General features: G+C 39.9%; 1 long non-coding RNA gene across 1 annotated transcript in view; it reads right to left on the bottom strand.

Moving 5' to 3' along the window:
• The window catches only part of LOC140254473 (uncharacterized), a 29,643-nt gene extending 9,775 nt beyond the window's left edge, over positions 1–19,868 (bottom strand). The window contains exons 1-2 of the long non-coding RNA XR_011904227.1: positions 19,608–19,868; positions 17,976–18,113 (exon numbers count right to left, since the gene is read on the bottom strand). This is a non-coding gene — a long non-coding RNA (uncharacterized lncRNA). The remainder of the gene's footprint in view (positions 1–17,975; positions 18,114–19,607) is intronic.
• Between the last annotated feature and the right edge of the window lie 2,658 nt (positions 19,869–22,526).

The raw sequence follows: 22,526 nt of genomic DNA, 5'->3' as shown, positions 1-22,526 counted from the left end.
AGAGGGGGATTTCCACTACTAGTCATAGAATTACACCAACTCCAGCTCTTCAAAATACATATTCTAACTGTCCAGATTTCATGTTTTTAATATATATTTTTTATTACATGTAAATACATGCGGCATATCACATTCTACCTGGAAAGGGATGATTGACTACATCTGCCCCTGAAAAAGACTGCTTTTTGTCTTAGTTCCTGACAACTACTGCATTTGTAGAACTCCTTTTGCTGCTTTGTGACTAACACTGCTGCAATAAGAGACTGCCATTTTACTTCCTTTATATTTCACAGTTACATTCTGGTATTTTAATACCATCCTTTAACTCCTTCTTTCTTAGTAATTAGTTGCCTAAAATAATGCCAACAGCAAAACATAGACAACGGATCTGGGCTTTGCATTTTACCAAAGCCGGTCCACTACAAAGAACATCACCTCACATCTCTTTGATTTTATGGCTTGCTAATAAAGTTGTAAATTTAGATGTCATAACACCATATAAACACACAATGAATAAACTTTTGCTGGACTGATCACACCAACTGATTAATGTATGCATGGTAGTTGTGTTTAATAGTACACATACAAGAGTTTCTGTGAAGTTTTATAATTGAATAGGTAAAGCATATACAGATATGATGGATATGCTGTGTACCTTTAAAGCAGCAAGTGTGAATGATGGACAGCAGTACATAATTCCTTCATGTGAGTAGTGCATCTTGTAATTAACAGACTGCAAATGCATCACAGTCTTAAAAGAGTTTCCACCCCCACATCCTGCATAGTGCTTTTCAGATTAGTAATAACTTGGAGCTATTACTTCAATATACAAATAATCTCTGATTATTGTACTCGGTCAGGATTCATTCCTACAAAAATCTCTTCAGCAAACTGTATTTTCAAATGTATTTTTTAAAAATTCTGCTGTGAGAATCAGTGCATGATCTAAAATATGATTTTAAATTTAGAAAGTTTACAACCATTAGAAATTACTCTGACATTGATATGAGGGTCAGTAGAAGCTACTGGCACCTGTTTTAGATGCAGCATATCTCACCTGAGAGCTTCAGATACTTCAAAGTGAATGGTAATTTAATTATTAAAGATAGCAGTTCAATAAATACTTCATGCTTAATAATATTACTCAATAAAACAATAAACAAGAAACTAATCGAGAGGTAACATGGTAGAAAGCAGACAAATACATTCTAAAATAAGGATTAGTCGCTAGGGTCCACAACTTCTATGTATGATGTATCTCTCAACAAAGCTGACATGGTGCTAAAGCTACTGAGTTTCTTCAGCTCTATAAAGAAAAAAAAAAACAAAAACAAACAACTGTAAGCCCAAGAAACACGTAACTCCCCAGTTTGTTGAAATACTGAACCTAATGCCCAATGATAGTACTGTATTCATTTCTGGTTATGCTGAAAGTCAGCATGTCTTCCTTTCGTGAGGACGACCATTTGGTTTATCAGTGTGCGTTTGTTTATGTTGAGTTAAACAATGAAAAATTGAGTAAAATATATTTAAAGCTAACATCCAGGGAGAAATGAATCCTACCAAGAAGGCTTTCCTATTGCTAAATGAATCTTTGAGGTATTTAAATATTTATGACATCATGAGCATATAAGAAAAGTGTCTGAAGAATGCTTACAAGAATGAGACTCATTCTGGTTTCTCCCGGCGCTTGAAACATCCTGTCCCTCGCACTGACTTTGAGGAAAGCTTCTTTTAGGAAGCAATCAGTTTCACCCTGACAACCTCATGGTGACGTTTCAGAAATAAACTCAGCAAAAGACAATTATGCTCTCTGGTCTTCATCTAATCTCACCAGTATTCAGGAATTATCCATTTTTCATAGTGCAGATTTTAGATTTTAAAAAAAAATCAGTGTCTGGCTGACTGCCTCCTTTGATGCTTGAATCGCGCACTGTCTGTACAGACTGATTGTTACAACCTATCACAGGATTCAAGTGGAAAAAACTAAATTCATTTCATTTCCAAATGACATCTCTGGGCTGAAGGCAATGAAGAGGGACAGAAGTAAAATATTTGTGACAGAAAAACATTTTAAGAGGAAGACAAAATATAAAACTAACACTTCCAAACATTTCAAACTGAAGTTTGAGCTATAAACTCATGGCAGTATGAAACTTAAATTGCTAGACTGAAGGAGAATGAAGTGCTGTGCTGTTCAGTATGTAATTCAATGTGATGCAATGCGGTTCTCAAAACACTTAGTAAAGAAGACAGGCTGTTTAGTCCCATAAAAGAGTTCTGTAAGAAGTACTGCTGGCCTGAATGCCTGGTTAGAACCCTGTGCAACACTGCAACCTCCCAAGTCCATACACAAGAACTTACACTAAACAGTTATATTTAGTGAGTTAAAAACAGCTAAAATATTGCTGGCACAGAAGACAGCCCCCTATATTCACAAATGTTGTTTAGTAAGAAGTGCTTTGATGAAGAAAGAAATAGGTTAATGAGATCATTAATGAGAAACGAACACTACAACGATTCACACTTTGCTTTTGCAAAAAGCTCTATCAGCACCATAAGCAAACACGAATATTTCACTAGTCACCATTTATATGAAACCTGTTTGATGCAGTGCTATTGCTTCTAAGCACCCACCAAACTGCTGAGAGATGTCTGGTGGCAACTGGTAGTTTCCTGAGTTTTAATAAGTGCACTCATTTTGTTTCTTTCTGCTTTCTTTCCCTATTGAGCTTTTTTTCTTTTTATTTATTTAAAGGAATTCCATCAATTACTGCTTCCAGGACTATATCTATTAGGTCGCAAAATAAAGCACAAAAGCATTACTTGTCATTGTAAGATAGCTTGTTTCATATATACATTTTTTGCGTGCCAACCTGTAAGATCAACTACTACTTAATGAAATTCATTGATGTGTAGCTACATTAAAAGAATAATACACTTCTAAAATCAATATTCAAAGCTGATTGTCATGCTAATCTTGCAATAATCAAAGCTCTTAATTCATCTATTAAAACATTAAAGAGGAAATACTTGCTTTGCTTGATCAATTGATCAAAAGAAAGCTGTATGCTTATGACCTAAAGCCAACTGAAGGGAAATGGGAACCTTTCTACTCAAATATTCTCAAATTAATCACATCATTTTCTGCATAGATCACTGAATTACATATACAGGAAACTCAATGAAGAAGGCAACAATAAATGGACTATTGGAATGGCTTCAAAAGCCCCTGGAGAAGCTCCTTCAAAAGACAAGATGGCTCCTCCCTCTACATAGAAGCAGAATATCTTGGTAGTAAATGCTGGAAGATGGGAGCTATTCTATTTCAAGCCCAGGTCACAAGGAGGAGCAGCAGCTATAAAACAGGAACTCCAAGGCCTCTACCTTACCTTACACCAGTTTTTCCATTGAAACACAATTGAGCTACACACATCATGACAGTTAGCATTCTTTACTCAGTTGAATTTCATGCCAACAAAGACACACTATTCATATGATATGCAAACACATTCTGCCTGTGACCTGCAACGGGTGGAAGGCAAGAGAGAGGTGTTCTGAGTACTTCATGTTGCAGTCCCAATGTACAAGATAGTTAAACTGTACCAGAATGCACAAAGTACACTCTCTCACTAATGGAACCATTAAAGTACATGTAATTACAATGCTAAGTTTTGTGTAGGAAAGGAGAGCACTACAAAAGCTGAATGATTTTACTGACATGCTGTTATAGGCGTGAAGTTCAATACACAGAAGAAAAAAAAAAAAAAAAAAAAAAAAGTCTTCTAAAAGAAATGTACCCATTGCATAATTATTTGAAAACAAACAAAATCCCTGTAATTATTGTTTGCCATAGTAGCTCTCTAAAACCAATGCTGTTGGCCTCAAATTATTATAGTTTCACAAAGCACTACCACAATCCTGCTAACAGTGAATGGCTTTTCTCTGACCAGGGCAAAAAGTGAAAGGGCAAAGGGTTCCAGAGACTCTGACTTAACAGAAGTTTGATGAGTAATCACAGAAGAGTTGCTTGCACACACAGATTTTGTGCCTACTTCTCAATTCTTTCCTTTGAAGTGGTGGCAGAATGCTGAGATTCTGCAGATTTGTGACTAGTGAGGTAGGTTGGATTTAACATCCCTTAATAGCTTACCATCACTCACTGTTGGGAAAACAAAACAAACAAAAAAGGCTTTTGCACTGACCATTCAAAAGTCATCATCTAAGGCATAATAAACTGATACTCAAACATGCCCCCTTTGAAACCAGGTTTATTGATGGTGGCTGCAAAACTGTAATGCTAAAATAGATTACATCTAAGACTACACCCTGTCAACAATAAAACAGAGTAAGGAAATCAAAATATTTATCAATTAGAATGATTTTCTCTGACAATTAAAGCAATTTAATCTCTTATGTAAGACTTATTAAATTGTTAGAGAACACTATTTGTAGCAACACTGAGTCAATAGCATGCACTCCAACTCAAAGTAAGCTGGAAAAGCAATGCAGGAAGTCTTTTCTATATCTGTCATAAACATTTTCTGTGATGACAGATGGAAGAAAAAACACAAAAGAAGTCAGTTTGTCCATTTACTTTAAGCTTCATCAGATAAACAAGTCTCAACAGTCCACCATGCAAAAGCTAAGCTGAATGGAAAGGCAATTTCACCAGACCACCTATTCTCTTAACAGTCCCAACACCTCTAAGACTCAGTCTTTCCTAATGCATCAGCCGTAATCAGTGAGAGGAATGCTGCACAGATGTGAGCACTCCATCTCCATTATGAAAATTGGAATCATATCTATCTGATATTAGCACAAAACCAAATGTCTCTCTACAACCCAAAACACCTCCAGAACATAAAGGAGCAAAATCTAGGTGAGGGAAAAAGATGGGATGGAATCTCAGCTTCTTCACAGGGAAATGCATGGGCAATCTATCCACCACAGAAGCCCCTGATTTTTCTAGTGAATCAGTTGCTTTTTCTCCCAGTTGAAAAGTGTTAAGAACACTGCTAACAGTGTGGAAGACTGTCACTACCAGAGGCTGACAACAGACAAGGATGGCATATCCTACACAATTCTGCAAGTGATGAGAAACAAGCAGGAACTGCTCTCAAAACTGTTGCACAAGAGACTGCAGTGTCAGTAGGGAATGGTGCTTTGCATTGCTGCTGTTTCAATACGCATGGTGGAGAAACATTTGTGAGGATGAATGACTGAAGAATTGCAAGAGCAGGAAACAGTTCCAATGCCAGCAATGGAACGCAGCCAGTGCTATCCTTGATGCCTGTAAATGGTTCCGGCAATAATGACAAAAGCCAGCTGATGCTGCTCAGCCACACGGAAAATCAAATTTGCAGTGTTTGCTGACAGCGATCCACAGCCAGAGATGACTGCTTTGGCAATGTCACCTGACAATACCCCTTGGTGACCCCAGATACAATGAGAACTTGATAACAAGATACAGCATAGTTTGGAGAAAACTAAAGGGACACTGCTTTTATCATTTGATACCAAAATACTTGCACTACAAGTTTCTAGGGCTGCTGAAAATAATAAGATCAATCAGTTAAAAGTGGGCACATGTAACAACCTTGAAGGAACAGTTTTCTTTTCTCATGGCCAGGACATTACAAAACTGATGACAGTACAACCACCCCAAGCACACAATCAGAAGGAAGACTTGGGCCAAGATAGCGAACAAGCACAAAGCAATTTGGTTACTGCTGGAGAAGAGCACATGAAGCCAAATGCTGTTTCAGATGATAAAAGGAATTGAAATGGCACCATCTAAATGTACTTTCACTAGGGAGAAAGAAGGAACACACCACACAAGGGAAAAACAGAAAAAAGACTTCATAGTCTCAAGTAATTGGCACAAATAGACTCATCATTAGAATGAGCACGTGACACAAAGAAAAATCCCGTTCTTTAGAACAGCACACAGGCAACATAAAATGGATTTGCCTCTCCAAAGGAACAATGCTACAGCCCCCTGGTTAACGGATGTGGACTGCTGCTGAGACGTATCATTTCAATATACTCGGGAGCTGTGCTACCTTGGGTGGTTAATTGGGTAGTGCTATGGCATAATTGCACACAACTGTTCAGTTTAAGTCCCCAGTTACCGGAATTGAAAAGTGTAGAAAAATTAAGAAAAACTCCAATAATTGCTTTGAAATATATCAAGAAGGTACTTCTACTTCCACTTCACTGAGCAGACTCCTGCCTTCTATAAACTTGGGCTATTCAGCACATCAGCTTTATGTACGTGACAGCCAGTCTTCACTGGAAAAAAAATAAATAAAAAATATTACAATCTTCACATTGTTCTACACAAGATCAGATTCTGGCTGCTTAAGTCTCAACGAATTTTAGCTGTTTGAAGTCAGTAACTGTTTCACACATTTATTTTTAATGGCTTACAACTACCTACGCAGTTTCAACTTGTGAACTATTTCTGAACTTTAAATGAGTCTAGCAGCCGGTTCCGTTCTTGGGAGGGATGGTTCCACAGCACAGACACCTTACAAGAACAACGTGTTCTAAACACACATGCAGTGGTACTCAATTGCTGAAGCAGAACTAACACTACAGGAAGCTTGTACGTGTTGTTAAGATTGTAAAGAAGAAAGAGCAGACAATTATTTGCCATAGGACCATATTTAACCAGTTGTTCTTAGCTAGCCAACCACATGGGTATCATAACCAGGCAGCAGCACTGCAGTTCCACCACCCCACTGCCCGGTTCTGTGCTCTCCCCTGCTCTCAACTGTTTCAGAAAGTCAAATACTCAGAGAGCTATGGAAGCTGAAAAAACTGGAGAACCTGTTCACTGTGGTAACTATGTGACAAATAATCTCTTCGTTACTCTAGCACAGCACCTCCAACTATTAAGTGTCTTGCTACTGATATTTCCTTTGTGGACAATCATACCACATCTGTTAGCCGGAGTCAACCCTGCCCCGCTTACCTGTCTTAGGGTTTTCAGGTCACAGCTGAACTACATGTAACAGTACCGAGAAAGCAATTTCTGATGTGCATGCAATTATTCAGCATGAACAGTAAACAAAATGGCGCTTGCTGTGACGATACATTCACTCTTTTGTGCCTGTTCAGTAGGAACAAACTTCTCACCCCCAGAACCTCCTCGCTGCACGGAACCTCAATGGGCACGTTTGTGCATTTTTTATAATAATAATGCATTACACAACCACTTTATCCCCTTCTATCAACTGGAAATAACACCAGATCACCACCTGATACTACAACAGACATCAAAACACGATGCATCCGGAAAGGCAAGAGATGAGCGTTCTTACAGGCAAAAGAACACGTAACAAGAAAAAAAGGCTGATTAATTTTTACAGATGACGGGGTAATTTCAAAAATGACTGCTTTCAGAACTGTGTTCTCACTAATTCTAGTCTGCATTTTGCTTTTTTCTTATTTTCTGGGAATTTAATTCCTGCTGAGGTAACATATGCACTACAAATAAGATGACACCATGAGACTGTCCCATGTGATGCTGTTACCCAAACAGAAAGCACTGCAGCATACATAGCCCTGTATTTGTACCACAGTCCTTGCTGTTTCCTAGTAGCTGGAATTAAATGCAAAGATACACTCATGATTTTTGGTCCAAAAATCACACTGCATCATCTAAGTTTACACTGCAATAGCAAGTGGCTACTTCTGTAATTAAAGCAGGTTAAGATACAGGTGCTGCTACATCTAATGCAGAAATTCTGCACAGAGTTCCCACAGCACAGGTGTAACTAAATTATACCCAGATCAGAGCTAGTTTATTATGCAATTAATTCTTCACATTCGTTCAGAGATGATCCATCACAAACGAGATAACCTGCACTTAAAAACAAGAAAGTAAACCCGATTACCTCAGAGTTAATTGAGTGGCAATAAAAACACGGCTAGGAGTGACGCCGAGCCTACTGGCCAGCTGCAGCACGGCGCCAACACTGAAAACAGGCTTAGTATAGTAATTCAAGAGAAATCCTTCTCACCTGCGATGCACGGCCACGTGCATTACTCAGACTTATACATTCTCCATCAGACATCCGTTTTGCTTGAGGAAAAAGGGAAGAATTTAACCGAGCACGCTTTGCTACAGCAAGCAGCGCTTCACCTCCCTTCAGCCCGGCTGTGAGGGCAGAGCTAAGGCAGCAGCAAGCCAACGCTCTCACGCGCAGCACGAGCGCGCCCGTGGCGCCCCCTGGCGGCAGCCCCAGCGCTCTGGAACCTTCCAGCACTTTGTAGGCTTCCCGCATGCCTGCAGCGCGTGCCCTGCCGCCCTCCCGGAACCAATCTGACCATTGGCTTTCTAAAGCACAAAGTAAAATAAATTAAAAAACGCTGGGGAAGAAGCAGGAGGAAAAAAAAAAAACAACAATGAAAACAAACAAACAAACAAGGCCGGGAGTTTGTAAGCAATACATCCTCCAGGCTAACTTTTCCTACAAGTTCAGGATCGCTCGCGCTGCAGCCACGTGGGCTCGCTGCACGTGGCAGTGCCAGCAGGTGCTCTGTGTCCCACCACTGGGTGCCGCTCCACCCGCACAGCAGGGAAGCACTGAGCTGAACGAGCAGGGCAGCACTTGTGGTGCGAGCATGAACACAGGTGCACGAGGAGAGGAGCTATTCATAGCAACTGGACAACACAGCATAGTGGGCTTTTTCTTGCGACCTGTGCTCGTTTTCCACCTTTTCCCTGCTGGCTGCTTTTCTATTGAACAGGACCTCTCCTGCCTTCCTGCCAAGTCAGTTTCCCTCCCGCATGAAGATATTCTCCACTAAATTTCCTTTTTAACAGCAGAAACAGAAACCCAGACTGGGATCTCCCTGCAGGCACTCTGAGGAGATCACACGTCGCGCTCTTAAATCGTGATACTCTTTCAAGCAACAGAAAGAGATTCTACAAAACTGACACTAGAAAAATTAAGTACAATCATCTTAAGCCTTGCACAGTCAAAATGCAGCATTCATCCCCTTCCAGGATCTCTCTCCCTCTCTCTCTACATATATATATATAATACAATTTACCTTTTGGCATAAATTTACATTACATTGGAGCTTCATTAAATTTACACACACAAAGTAAATGTATATGACCAATTTTAATGCATGAAGCAGGAATCTTTGAAAATGGATTTTTCGCCCTTAAGATTTTCCCTCTAAGATAAAGCATCAGTAATGTCAGCTGAAAAGTATGCAGGAGAATTTTTCAGTGGACTTTCTTGACCCAATTATTTGTAATGGTTAATCATCTGCCAGCATAATCAATAGATATGGCAGAACTTCTGGTATACTGCATCACTGGCAATTCAAAATAGCATGATGTGAATAAATTCCCATTCAATTTTCCTAAAAACTGAATATGCCATTTCTGTTTGTTGTGCTTGTTGTTTGTGCTGTTCCTATATACTGGAACAGGTTGCCCAAGGAGGTTGTGGATGCCCCATCCCTGGAGGCATTCAAGGCCAGGCTAGATGTGGCTCTGGGCAGCCTGGGCTGGTGGTTGGCAACCCTGCACATAGCAGGGGTTTGGAACTGGATGATCATTGTGTTCCTTTTCAACCCAGGCCATACTATAATTCTGTGTTTCTATTTTTCAGAAACTAAGCAAAAATATGTGTTTGATGTGTTAAGCAAAGCAATGCAAATCACTTCCATCCATCAAATGATATTTGAAACCCATGTTAAATCTCACTTTGTTATCCCATATCTTCAGAAACTCTTGGAAGCCAAACACTGAAGATTCAATAAAGAATAACAGTGAAAACAAGCAAGGTCATAAGTGGGAACAGAGCTCTTGTCTTTGCTAGCAATTAGATCTCCTGGATTCTTTTATGCTTTGCCTCAGTAAATTGCAGGTCATTTCCATCCCTTTCATTTGCTTTTTATTTCTCAGGGAAAACATTTCTTTCTGCCTATTTGCAAACAGTAATTCCCATAGTTACAGTTTTTTGTACACATAATAGGTAAAAATCAATACCCACTACAGTTCTTTTGAAGTGCATGATAAAGCTCAATGCAATGAAAACTAGTTAAGGTTCCCTAGTTCCAAAAGCTCAAACACAGGAATAAATCTACACAAATGAATAATAATTTGGGGGTCAAAGCAATTTGATTATGAATGAAACAAAGTTGTTTTTTGTTTTGGTTTGTTGTTTTTTTTTGTTTGTTTGTTTGTTTTTCCTGCAAGAATTAAGTTTCATGTATCTGTTACTTTTTTTTCCTATTTCAAGTTAAAATTGTTAACTTTTACACAGTTTACTAGGCTCATAATATCCACTACTCACACCCATCACCATCCTGAAGAATGCCTTATATAAAATATATAGTGCTATTCATTCGAAACCCATGCTAACACTGGTATGCAATCTCTCTAGAGTTACTAAGGAGCCTCCAGAGTCCCATTACATTGTAGGAGTGCAATATACATGTGTTACCTGAAAACAAAATATTAAGCTAAATAAAATCATGTTTACCCTGTATTTTCAAAAAAATTGCCTCGTTGCTGCTTACCACCAGCGAATGGGAAGTAGAAGACACTTATTTCTGCAGTGCAAATTCCAAAGGTTTTCTAAGCTGGTATTATTCTTTTTGGCTTCAAAGAAAATCTTCCTAAAATACTCTACAGAATCTCTGAGGAAAACAAACATCCAGCATATGCTAACAAATAGCTTGCATCTATTACACATATGCTGACCAGCTTCAGAATGGAATTGGCAGCTCTAATCAAGTGCTGCTCTGCAGCCCAGGAGGCCTCAGAGAAACTGGAGAATTGTGTCAGCCGTCTCTCCAGAAAACACAGAGCAGTTCTACTCAATGAGTCCGTGCATGCCACCCTTTTTTTCCTGATGATATTTTCTATTTGCATAACAGCCAATTAAATTATGGTTTTGTGGGAGATCTAAAATGACAGCACAGTTTTCCTAGCAGTGCTATAGACTTTCAAGATCAGTGGAAGCCCTACACTAAACTTTGTATATCCTACAGCTGGCTAAAAACTGACTTCCTTAAGAACCTCTTTAAAGCAGTGAAGTTGCTGTAACCAGTTTTGTACAACATTCTTTTTCATAGTTTTCATCTCACTGGCAGATGTCAAGGTGTACTTTTTATGCTCAATAAAATAAATTGATTTTAAACACCTTCTCATATCTTGAGTTTATAGCTACTGCATTTAATCTCATGCTTTACTCTCTATTCCTTTTCTTTCGTGACTCACTAGGACAAATGAAGTGGGAAACATTGCACATTACTCCTAGTAAGTATATGGCATATTTAAACATCCTCATTTCCCCTTGTTGTCCATTAAATTAAGACACAAAGTTATCACCTAAAGATGCTCATAGCTCTAGTTCAAAGTTCAGGTGGTTGCTTAAAACTATCAGACCTTTGTAAGATGCCAAAAAGAAGAGAGATTTCATCTGGAAGAGGAAAACATCCAAAGTTACAGGGTTTGTTTCTATTATCTATCTGTGGAAAAGATATAAACTCTCACATTCAAGGTTGTAAGGCAGCCTCAGTTCAACTGGAGTCAAGATGAAAGTTCTCCTCTGCAAAGGTTTTCCATCATTCTCCATTTCATGACTGTTCCTTTCCCTCTGAAGGTGAACTCTCCCCACAGAACAAATCAAACCTCCAGTCCGCTGGTCCAAGTTCTGACAGCCACATAACATTCAACTTTTAGCGAACAAGAAAAGAATAAACAGACCAACTGCCAGGTGGGATTGTTTTTCTTCCCCCTCCAGCATGGCAGTGCTAATTAAGTTTTCCATAAGTAGAGTGGCTTGATGTGAAACCAGCTTACATAACCTCATGGAAATTATGTGAGGAAAAAAAAAAAAAAAGAAAAAGCCATTTAAATGACTGAATAGGGCTCTTGAGTAAAGGGAGTAAGTATTATATGAAGGCTGAGTAAATAAAGTACTTCACAAAATCTTGATCCTTTCTTACCGCTTTGTTGTTGTATATAATCAATATACCACTATCACAAGGATGAAAAATGTGACTGTAAATATTTTACTGCTGTCATATACCATCCTGAAAGTGCCATTACAGACCTCAGTTTTTACAGTGCCTTGCTATATTGTTAGAAAGTTATTCCTCATTAAGTGTATTGAAGAATATAATATACAAAGAGCTTTAAAATTAACGTTTCTCAACTAAGAATAAAAAAAAAAATACAAAAAAGCAACGATAGGTCCAAAGTTTTTTCCAAAAAAAATGCAACATATATTTAATAATCATGACCCTATTTCTTTTAATTAGACTTGTACTCTAAATAACTTGCCATTTCTGAAAAGAGAGCTCAGGATAGTAATTGTCATAATGAGAACTCAACCAACTGACAAACCAACTTATTTTTACTGCCAGGAGCAACTTTATACTGCCCCACTCAGCACTGTGTGAAGGATGTTCTAAATTTCACCAAAACACAGATATTTCTTCTTTGCCATGGTAAAGAGCAGGCCAAAATATCTTTCCCCCTCCTCTCTTCCCCCTCTCTTAGTATTTTATGAAGTCTACTTATATAAGAGCAACTATTACGGAAACATCGATAAAGAAACTGCATAAGTTACCAAGAAAGCACATAGACAGTGCCTAATGCTCAGTTTTACATTGATTGCTGCTGTAATATCTCAGAAGCCATTACAAATACCAAAAGGCTCACTCTTACTATCATGACAGTAAAAAAACATCTCTTCTTACAGGTGATTGAAAGGAGTAACAGTGAGAAAGAATGAACTTAAGACAAAACTGAAGATAAGCTTACAGTATGATATATAGGGATTGTCACTGGCTATAACTCATCCCTTGCTTTATGCTGTGGCATTTTACCTTATATCCATTTGAAAGTACTCAAAGTCAGCCTTTGACTGGTTTTTCTCTGCAAACTATTTCTTATAATAATCTAGTTTACTTTCCATTTTCCTAGATGCAATCCAAGGTGATTTAGAAATTCAACAGAAGCTATCACTTTTAATTAAGTAATTTCCTTATATTTAACTTTGCTATACATTCTGACATCTGGTCTGAAAGAGCAAACTATGAAATTTACAGTTTCTAAATTATGCATTCTCTTATGGAAACCAGCTCCCCAACATACATGTCAGTTTTTACTGTCAAAAAATACAGTTCTTGCTTTGTCTTCTATCAGATGCCTATTCTACAGTCCAACAGAATGCTTGAGTGTTCTGTTGGACTGTGCAGAAGCCTGAAGGTTACAGATTAACAGGTCCCCATCAGAACTCTTGCACAGGAACAGCCATGGCTCTCCTGTAAAGTGCACCTGGACTTCCACCCCACCTCCTCAGTCACTTTGCTCTGTGTGCTGGGTGAGATTACAGGAGAAGCAAAAGGCCATCAGCTCCCCATTGTATGACACAAGGCTAATGAAAGCAGAGTGTTTAAGCAACTTGCCTGAGTTTGAATGTGCAGTCAGCTTCAGAAAGATGAAGTGATTTTGGCTGTAGAGTTGTAACCATGTGACAACATATCCTTAATTTCTTACATCTCTACCTGGAAGTGAAGTAAATTATGTCTAACAAATTTCAGTTTTCTAGTCCATCAATGCTGCCATGCCAGAGATACTAAAAATAAGACAGTGAAATGTTCAAGAGATATACTTACCAGTATTATAGTCCAATGACTTAAATAGTGCCATTAGAAGAGACATAAAACAATCTTACTTTTTGATACCATGTTTGTGAGGGAGTTTAGGATATAACCTTTAAGTTCTGCATACACACCTGTAAGCACAGTGCATTAGGTGACAGTGCAAGCCATTTCACACGTAGATAGGATGACTATATGACATTATGCAAAAGCGAGACGTAAACATCCTTAATGATACTGAATGTGTTCAAAGCAACCCTGTTAATACAATGATGTCAGTTTCAAATACATCAGAGATGTCAGACTGACTCAAGCTGCTACAATCCAGAAAAGCAGAGATTTATATATATATATATATATATATTTATATATCTGCAATGACACTTATTTAGAATGTCCAGAGCAATGTTCACGGAGTTTGGAAGAGGTTTCTCTTCCTCTTTGCCCCCCAGTATTTCCTGGTTGGTTGGTTTTTCAAAACAAGAAGAAAGTTCAGGCAACAGCCATACTCTGCCTCTACTGAATCAGTTCTTCCCTCACAAAAGTTGTAGAACAAGCACTTAATTTTCTGTTGCGTGGCCTTTTAACATGCAAGCTCGGTGTCCCGCATAAATAAGTAACCAGCATGGGACTTGGCTCACAAAAAACAAATTCTCTTCTGAAACCCCCCCAGTTCCAAACATTCATAGACATATCTCAGACCCACAATGCTAAATCTGTCAGCCACAACATTAGAAGTGTGATACACACTCGAATGACACTATTCAAAGAACAAAACAAAACAACCCCCCTCGCCATCTTTGCATCATGTTCACATTGATACAAAAGCTCTCCACAGTCGATAGAATCTGCGAAAGCAGTAATTTCAGAGTCTGCTGTTTTTCAGGGTGGTTCTCTGACTCACACAGAACTACTATTCCCAGCAGATGGCAGCTCAGCCAAGACATGATATAAGGTGAACAACAACACTTGGAGCTGATGACGGTGCTTGCCTAGGTTTACAGACAGGAGCTAGCAGCTGGGAATGCAGACAAGGTGTTTGCGTGGTTACCAGCCATGGGACAAGGAGTTCTGGCAGGCAGGAGCACAGATTCATTAGCAGGTGAAATGGCCCTCAGATGGAAAAGCTAGTCAGAACTTCTGCCCTGTGTGAGAGCTGTTTCTTTAGGGAACTTAAAGAGAACACAGTTTGAACTGAGGCTGAACTAGGCAAAGAATCAGAGTTAAAGAAGAAAGGAGAAAAACGTCTTGGGAAGCTGAGTTTATGTGCATTCTGAAAACAATGAAAAATGAAGATATAAGCACTTGCTGCTTCTCAAGAACCAGCACGCTGTGGGAATGAAAGTCAGCCAGAATAACTCAGGCAGAGCAACTTGCCAAGAAGAAAAGCTCAGTGTTAGATCGATGCTGATTCCTAGAATTACTTACGAGAAGTGGCAAATTAAGACTGGCATGTTTCTTAAAACTGCAAGGGTTATAATAAATAAAGGATTGAACCTGCACTGCATTAAAAAAGACAGAAAATTTCCTCACTGAAAAAAGGTTAGGCAGTGATAACATCATTCAATTAAGCAGAAGATTTTGCACACTTTCTATTCTTTATTTCTTACCCACTGCCCTGCTGAAACAATCTTTCCCTTACGCATCCTTTCTATATTGTGACGTGTTCTTCTTTCAGCACTCTGCCCAGCCTGCAGCTCTGATAGATTGCACTCGTTGCTAGCAAGGGATTCAAAGTAAAATGCGACCTTCTGGAACCCAGCCAGAGGAAAAAGAGGGGTGGGGGGCAGAGACAGAACTGAGGAATACATCTGCATACTTCTCTGGGCACTCTTCTCTGGGTCATCACCAGAAGCAGCTCTGACAGGGTCCAAGGAGATGTTCTTCCATCTTCTCCCCATTACAAAAAATAATCCCGAAGGAGAATAGAATGTACAAAGAGATCTTTTTGCACTGACATGGAAAACAACCTGCACAAAGCTAAATAACCCGTTCCAGTAAGTTCAGAATTAATATGTCGTCTCACACAGCAAGAGATCTGGCATCACGGCAATGGCTCTGTTTATAAGAAGGAGCAGCAGAATAACTATTAAAACAGTTATAGATCTCCAGGACAAGAAGAAAAACAGATCCATCTTCCCCTCCAAAACAGGCCTTACTTTCTCACTCCCATTATTATACTGCTAGAAAATAAGTCACAAAAGAAAACACCCCCGAGAGCAAGCATCTTTGTTTCATTTTCCTGCCTCTCCACAGTTCTTACCTCTGTTTCCCAGAGAGCTTGCACTTTTTTCAATAGGCAAAGTACGTTAGGTTATTACCATGGTATTTGCACAGGAGTTTACTGTACACAAACATGTCATTCTCTACAAGTAATTCAAGCACAAAAGGTTCAAAGCAGTTAAATCTGGTCAAGCATCCAACTTTCTCAGAGTGGGACTGAGATTTGCTCTGTGAACTCCTGCCCTGTGGATTTCGTTCAAAGTGGATGCTTGTATTCTCAAGAATGCAAGAGTCAATGTACAATCACACAGCAAACAGCTCTACAAGCAGCATAAATGCGGTTGGACTTGATGATCTTCGAGGTCTTTTCCAACCTGAGTAATTCTATGATTCTAAAGGTTTTTATTTAGTCAAATGTTTTAGAAAGATCCTTATACTGCTAATACATTTCCCACCATGAAGTGAGCAACAGAAAACAGTCCCAGTGGCAATCCTCAGTAGGAAGCACAGACAGTGTTTTGTAGGCCAGGATTTTCTTCAGTTTGCTAAGCAGCTCCAGGGGTTAGAACCAGTATTGGAATAATATTTGAAGACATGGCTCACAATATACCTCTTTTACAAATAAAACCTCAGAGCTTTCTTTACTTCCAAGTAAAGTCTATCACAAAGAAACCAGCCCACTTCACCAGAATGGCAGCTAAATTTAGGAAGAAAACTTTAGTTGCTCTGAAAGACTACAAAGGCAGCACTGGGACAGCCACTGCTGTTTTGCACACAGCCTATCAATGACTGGCTGCCTGGTAATTGTTCTATATGCAGCAGAGTGGTCCAGATGCTCCCTAGTAAAAACTGGAAGAAGTAGCAGAAAAGACAGGTGCTCTCCTGATGGAAAATGATCAAAGGGACAGAACTCCTGAGAAGAATCAAGCATATGTTGATATTTTCATTAGAATTTTCTAAATAAATAAAAGATTTACCCTCAGTGAAACCTGGATATGACAGTGATTCCTTCATGAGATGTGAAAATAAGCCATCTGCTGCTAGCAAGATCTTCACAACTGCTGTGATCTTCCGACCTCTGTAGACACACTCCTTCCAAACAGATGCTTCCGTCTGCAGTTTCACTACAGAGCTGTTTTCTTTTATGGCATCAAGAGCTAACACTCTCTTCCTCAGTGTTCTCACACAGAGATAAAAAATATTGCAAACAAACATGTTCTTCCTCCACCCTCTCATATCTATGGACCTCCCTCCCTCACATCACAGCTACTAAACAAACAATACCGGACAACAGTTCTTTTTCTTATCGCCTGCATTAATCTGACCCACCCTACCTGCTGGTATCTGCACTAGATCAGTTGAAAAAAGAAGTAGAAGCAATGCTCATAGGCTGTAACTGAAATCCACTGGATGTAACACATTATAAAACGCTAGTTAGCAATGCTGAAAAAACAGATTATTCTGAAACAAGCTGAATTCACAACCCTCGCTTCCCAGTATATGCTTTTTCCTTGGAAGAGATGGCAAATCAGGCTGCAAAATCGTCTGCTGTATTACGTTCAAATATAATTATCTGACTACTAAATTCAAGACTTTAGTACTTCATAAGGTAAACAAATCTATTTCCTTAAAATATAGCTGTACCACACAGTCATCACTGAGTCATTTCACTGTTACTGTCTGTATTGGAGACATCATTTGACATGTAAATAAATAACTCCAAAAGCCAGTAAGGAAAAGTATGATCTGATAATAAGATAATAACACTGAATCGTAGGATAGTTTGGGTTGGATGGGACCTCGAGGACCGTCAAGCTCCAACCCCCCTGCTAAAGCCTGTTAACTGAAGGCTCTCCATGAGCGCTGAATAACGCCCGCTGTCAATGTCTCCAGAAAAATAGTACCCTGCTAATAAAAGCAGAAAAAGCACACGAGGAAAGAAAATTGCTAAGGAAAGAAAAACAGTGGACTTCACATACTAGAATATAATGCTTTACAGACTATGCATACATACATAGAATATAATGGCAGTTCCTTACCAGACTAATACTCTGTTTTAGATCCCGTGTTAATAAAAAATAACTTATATGCTGAAATAGACATACCTCAGGACTGAGATGGATTCATTGCTATGGAGGAATGAACGGTGACTTTTACTACTCAGAAAACTGTGTTTCGGAACACTGGGTGGAGCAGGCAAAACCTTTCAAAAGGTGCTGTTTCAAGAACTATCGCGGACTTTCCTGCGTGAAAACTCATGGGATGGATAAGATAAGTGGACTTGGTCATAGCAAAAGTAGAAATAGATTCCTAAATGATAAGAAACAGTAAGAATAACCAGGCAGAATAACTGCCCTTTAACAGATGGGATCTAAGAGGTCTTAGAGAAGTTCACAGCTTTTCAAACTGCTCTACAACTTTTGCTTAGTTTTAGCATTTCAGTTCTAAAGTTCAGAACTGCAGAAGAGTACATCTGATGGAACTAACTGAGAACAATAGTAAAACAAAGTGGTTATCAGCATAAGCCTGACGGGTTTTTGGAATATTATATATATTATATATATATATATAATATATATATAAATATATATATATTATATATATATATTATATATATATATTATATATATATAAATATATAATATATATATATTATATATAATATATATAAATATATAATATATATAATATTATATATATTTATATTTATATATATATATTTTTTGTTTGTTTGTTTGTTTGTTTTTTTTTGCACGGAATAACCTAGGCCAAGTGTTTAAAAGGATTAAAAATACTAAAGCAGATGGAGATAGATAATGACTGAATCTAAATCACAACACCAAATCAGTTCATGTGGTTACTTCGTAACTGCAGGGAATTTGTCATCTGCGTGAGGTTTTGGTCACTTCCAGGTCATAATTTCCACATGAACAGAAAAATGACAACATTAATCTTGTCTATGTGCTGAACAAATAAAAAACCCAATACTTTAAAACTAAAAAACAAACAAAACAAAACAAAACAAAAAAGGAAAAACAGAAAGCCCATACTGCTACATGCTGAAGAGAAGCCTCAGTGCTGTGGCAATTATTAAGATTCCCCAAAAAATACCAGAGATCCCTGATCTCTGATATGCATAACATCCGATTAAATGAACAAAACCATTCCCACCTGGAATTAAAAACCTATCACTAGCTCTAATTTAATGATCCATTATGGCTTTGTAAACATATACAGGAGGACATCAGCAAGGACTTTGCCTTCCCAACTCCCGGTGCAACATACCTCAGACACACAAGGAACTGCACATTTTTTTCCCCCTTCCCTCATCTTTTATCAGACAGACAGGAGGATGTAAGAGAAAGTTCTTTCTGACTTTTGACAAGCACTGTCTATAAACCGTTTGAGAGGATACGTGTCAAGTACAACAACACTGAAAGACTGCTTAATAAGCTTCATTTAGAAGATGTATCTGTTCCATAAATACATGAGATAAATGGAAACTAACTAGGGCCCATCTGACATCCCTAGTTTGAAACTTGATTTATTTTTTTAAGTATTTGGCAACCTTTTTTCTTTTTTTTTTTTCTTTTTTTTTTCTTTTTTTTTTTTTCTCCTTCTTTCTAAAAATATTGAGTACATTAGGCAACAGACACAAGCACTGACTACTGCTAACTAGATTTCTGCAGCTGTGAATTTAATCGCAGTTCCAAAAACTGAAAACAAAGCAGGATTACCCAATATTGAAGAACAGCCAGGTTGCAGCATTTACAGCCCTGGGGTTGCTCCAGCTCCTGTGACAGGCCCTGTTGCTGCTCCAAGCCTTGCGACAAGTCCTGCAGCTGCTCCGCTCCCTGTGACAGGCCTCGCGGTTGCTTCAAGCCATGTGATGGACCTGTGGGTACTGCAACCCTCCTAAAGGGCGCAGATGTTGCCACGAAGCTCACAACTAGCCTTGCAGTCACTACAGTCACTGTAAGTCTCACAATTCAACCAAACAACCAGTGCCTGTAACTGTTGTCACCTATAAACAAAAAGAAAAAATGCCTAAAAAAGCCAGAACATTTAACAAGGAGAGCTTGTGGGAGGAGAAAAAAATAGTCCAACTCCTAGCATTAAATGAGCTATGAGATGTGTGAAAAGATTATAGCCGTTGGCCACCCAAACACCACACGCTTACAACCACTGGATCGCTGGAAACAGACCCCGTGCACGTGGCTACTGCCCAAAATACTATCAAATACTACAAAGCAAGCCTTCCGGTGACTCGACACCCAGGACGAACTGAATCAGACTACGGGACTCATTTCTGAAACAGTCACGCAACCACACAGGCCCACTGATCAGGGACACATTAATGCATAAAGTCCAATAAAATCACATTCGAAGAAAGGAAGAATAAAGCACCAGAAGAGAAAATGACACAAACAGTAGATGGGGAACCAGGCAAATATAATTACCCCTGATTAACCAATTCATCACATAAATCCAAATAAATATCTAGCTTTGGCAGACAGCGCTGACAAACTGCAACGTAAGAAAAGATCAGCAAAAGGGTAGCTGGAAGTGAGGCAACGTACTTCACTGAAAATCTAAAGCAGACCCTGCCTGACAGAGGACGTGGGCGAGATTAAGGGAAGATCTGTGCCATATCAGTCAGGACTACGAACCGAAAAACAGACCAGTATAACCCACAGCTCCAATAAAAGGATTTTCCTTATGGGCGCAGAAAGGAAACTAATGGGTAGCTGACAATTCAAACAGTAGGAAAGATGTTTCAAAGAACCAGAATCATCATTTAAAACTAAAACTCAGTGCACGCCAGAGATTAAAAGCAACTGTCACTGGAAGAAAACATGAAAATAAATTCTATTATCAAAGGTATCTGGTGGCAATAAGGAGCTAAAAAGAGAAGAACACTTACTTGAACCGAGGCTTCCAAGGACAAAAGGTAAGTCGAGGAGATCGATAACCGACAGCAACCGCTTCGTGCTCGCTCCTGCCGGCCAGGTCCCCCGCGCCGCTTCATCTTTCTTCTGCAGCAGCTCCCGAACCATCAGCGGCGACACCGTCAGACCCGCGGAGGGGCAAGTCCCAACAACAGAAAAAAAAGGGAAACCCGACGTCAAAAAACGAACGGGTCACGCAACCACCCAGCCAAGGAAGGCCTTGCATTCCTCCCCGCATTGCGCCCCCCAACCCAATTCACCCCGGCAAAACCCGCTTTGAGCGGCTTTTCTCTCCTCACTGACTCACTGCGGACTTCCAGCCGGTGCTGCGGGGGATCGCAGAGGCGGTCAGACCGGGCAAATGGTGCCGGGCACACAAAAAGCAGCGGCCAAAAGACAGCTTCCCTGCTTACAGGGACCCCCAGCCTCCGCCTCCGTTGCAAAGGGCCTGGGACCCCGGGGCAGCTTCTCCCTGGCTTACAGGGCAGCCCCCGTCCCTACGGCCGAGGGAGGCTCCTTCTCCCACCAGTTCGGGGCACCCAGAAACGCACCCCGCTAACGGGGCGGTCACCCCACGCAGGCTGCCAGCAGAGCACAAACGCTCACGCACCCACGACCTGATTACAGGCGGGTGGACGACACCCCAGGAGCCACAGAGCTCGGCTTCACCCCCGCCCCCCAGTGGCAAGAACGACTCTCAGCAGCCAGGTAACGGAAAGCCGAACGCCTTTCATTCTGCTTTTGGCTACATTCGCTTTTATTGTAGCAACGAGATAAACTCTATTGATTGTTACAGTAAAAAGCTTTGGAAACAATCTTGTGTTGATACATCAGTATCCTTTATGCCCAGTTACCGTCACCATCCTGACTTCTTGTCTGCAAACTGCAAAATGTAAGTTTTTCAATCAAACTATGTAAGTCCTCCCAAGAGGATATAAAAACCAACTAGCAATATGTGAAACCCACATACAATGAACATATAAAGAGATGCTTTTTATTAAAACACATAGCAAAATACAGGGACTGTGCCAACTGGACTGTGCCAACTGGACTGTGCCAACTGGACTGTGCCAACTGGACTGTGCCAACTGGACTGTGCCAACTGGACTGTGCCAACTGGACTGTGCCAACTGGACTGTGCAAACTGGACTGTGCCAACTGGACTGTGCAAACTGGACTGTGCCAACTGGACTGTGCAAACTGGACTGTGCAAACTGGACTGTGCAAACTGGACTGTGCAAACTGGACTGTGCAAACTGGACTGTGCAAACTGGACTGTGCAAACTGGACTGTGCAAACTGGACTGTGCAAACTGGACTGTGCAAACTGGACTGTGCAAACTGGACTGTGCAAACTGGACTGTGCAAACTGGACTGTGCAAACTGGACTGTGCAAACTGGACTGTGCAAACTGGACTGTGCAAACTGGACTGTGCAAACTGGACTGTGCAAACTGGACTGTGCAAACTGGACTGTGCAAACTGGACTGTGCAAACTGGACTGTGCAAACTGGACTGTGCAAACTGGACTGTGCAAACTGGACTGTGCAAACTGGACTGTGCAAACTGGACTGTGCAAACTGGACTGTGCAAACTGGACTGTGCAAACTGGACTGTGCAAACTGGACTGTGCAAACTGGACTGTGCAAACTGGACTGTGCAAACTGGACTGTGCAAACTGGACTGTGCAAACTGGACTGTGCAAACTG

This window comes from Excalfactoria chinensis, chromosome 6 (genome assembly GCF_039878825.1).
Source record: "Excalfactoria chinensis isolate bCotChi1 chromosome 6, bCotChi1.hap2, whole genome shotgun sequence".
Taxonomy (NCBI): Eukaryota; Metazoa; Chordata; class Aves; order Galliformes; family Phasianidae; genus Excalfactoria; species Excalfactoria chinensis.
The sequence above is the reverse complement of the archived record's forward strand: the minus strand, read 5'-3'. Positions and strand labels throughout refer to the sequence as shown.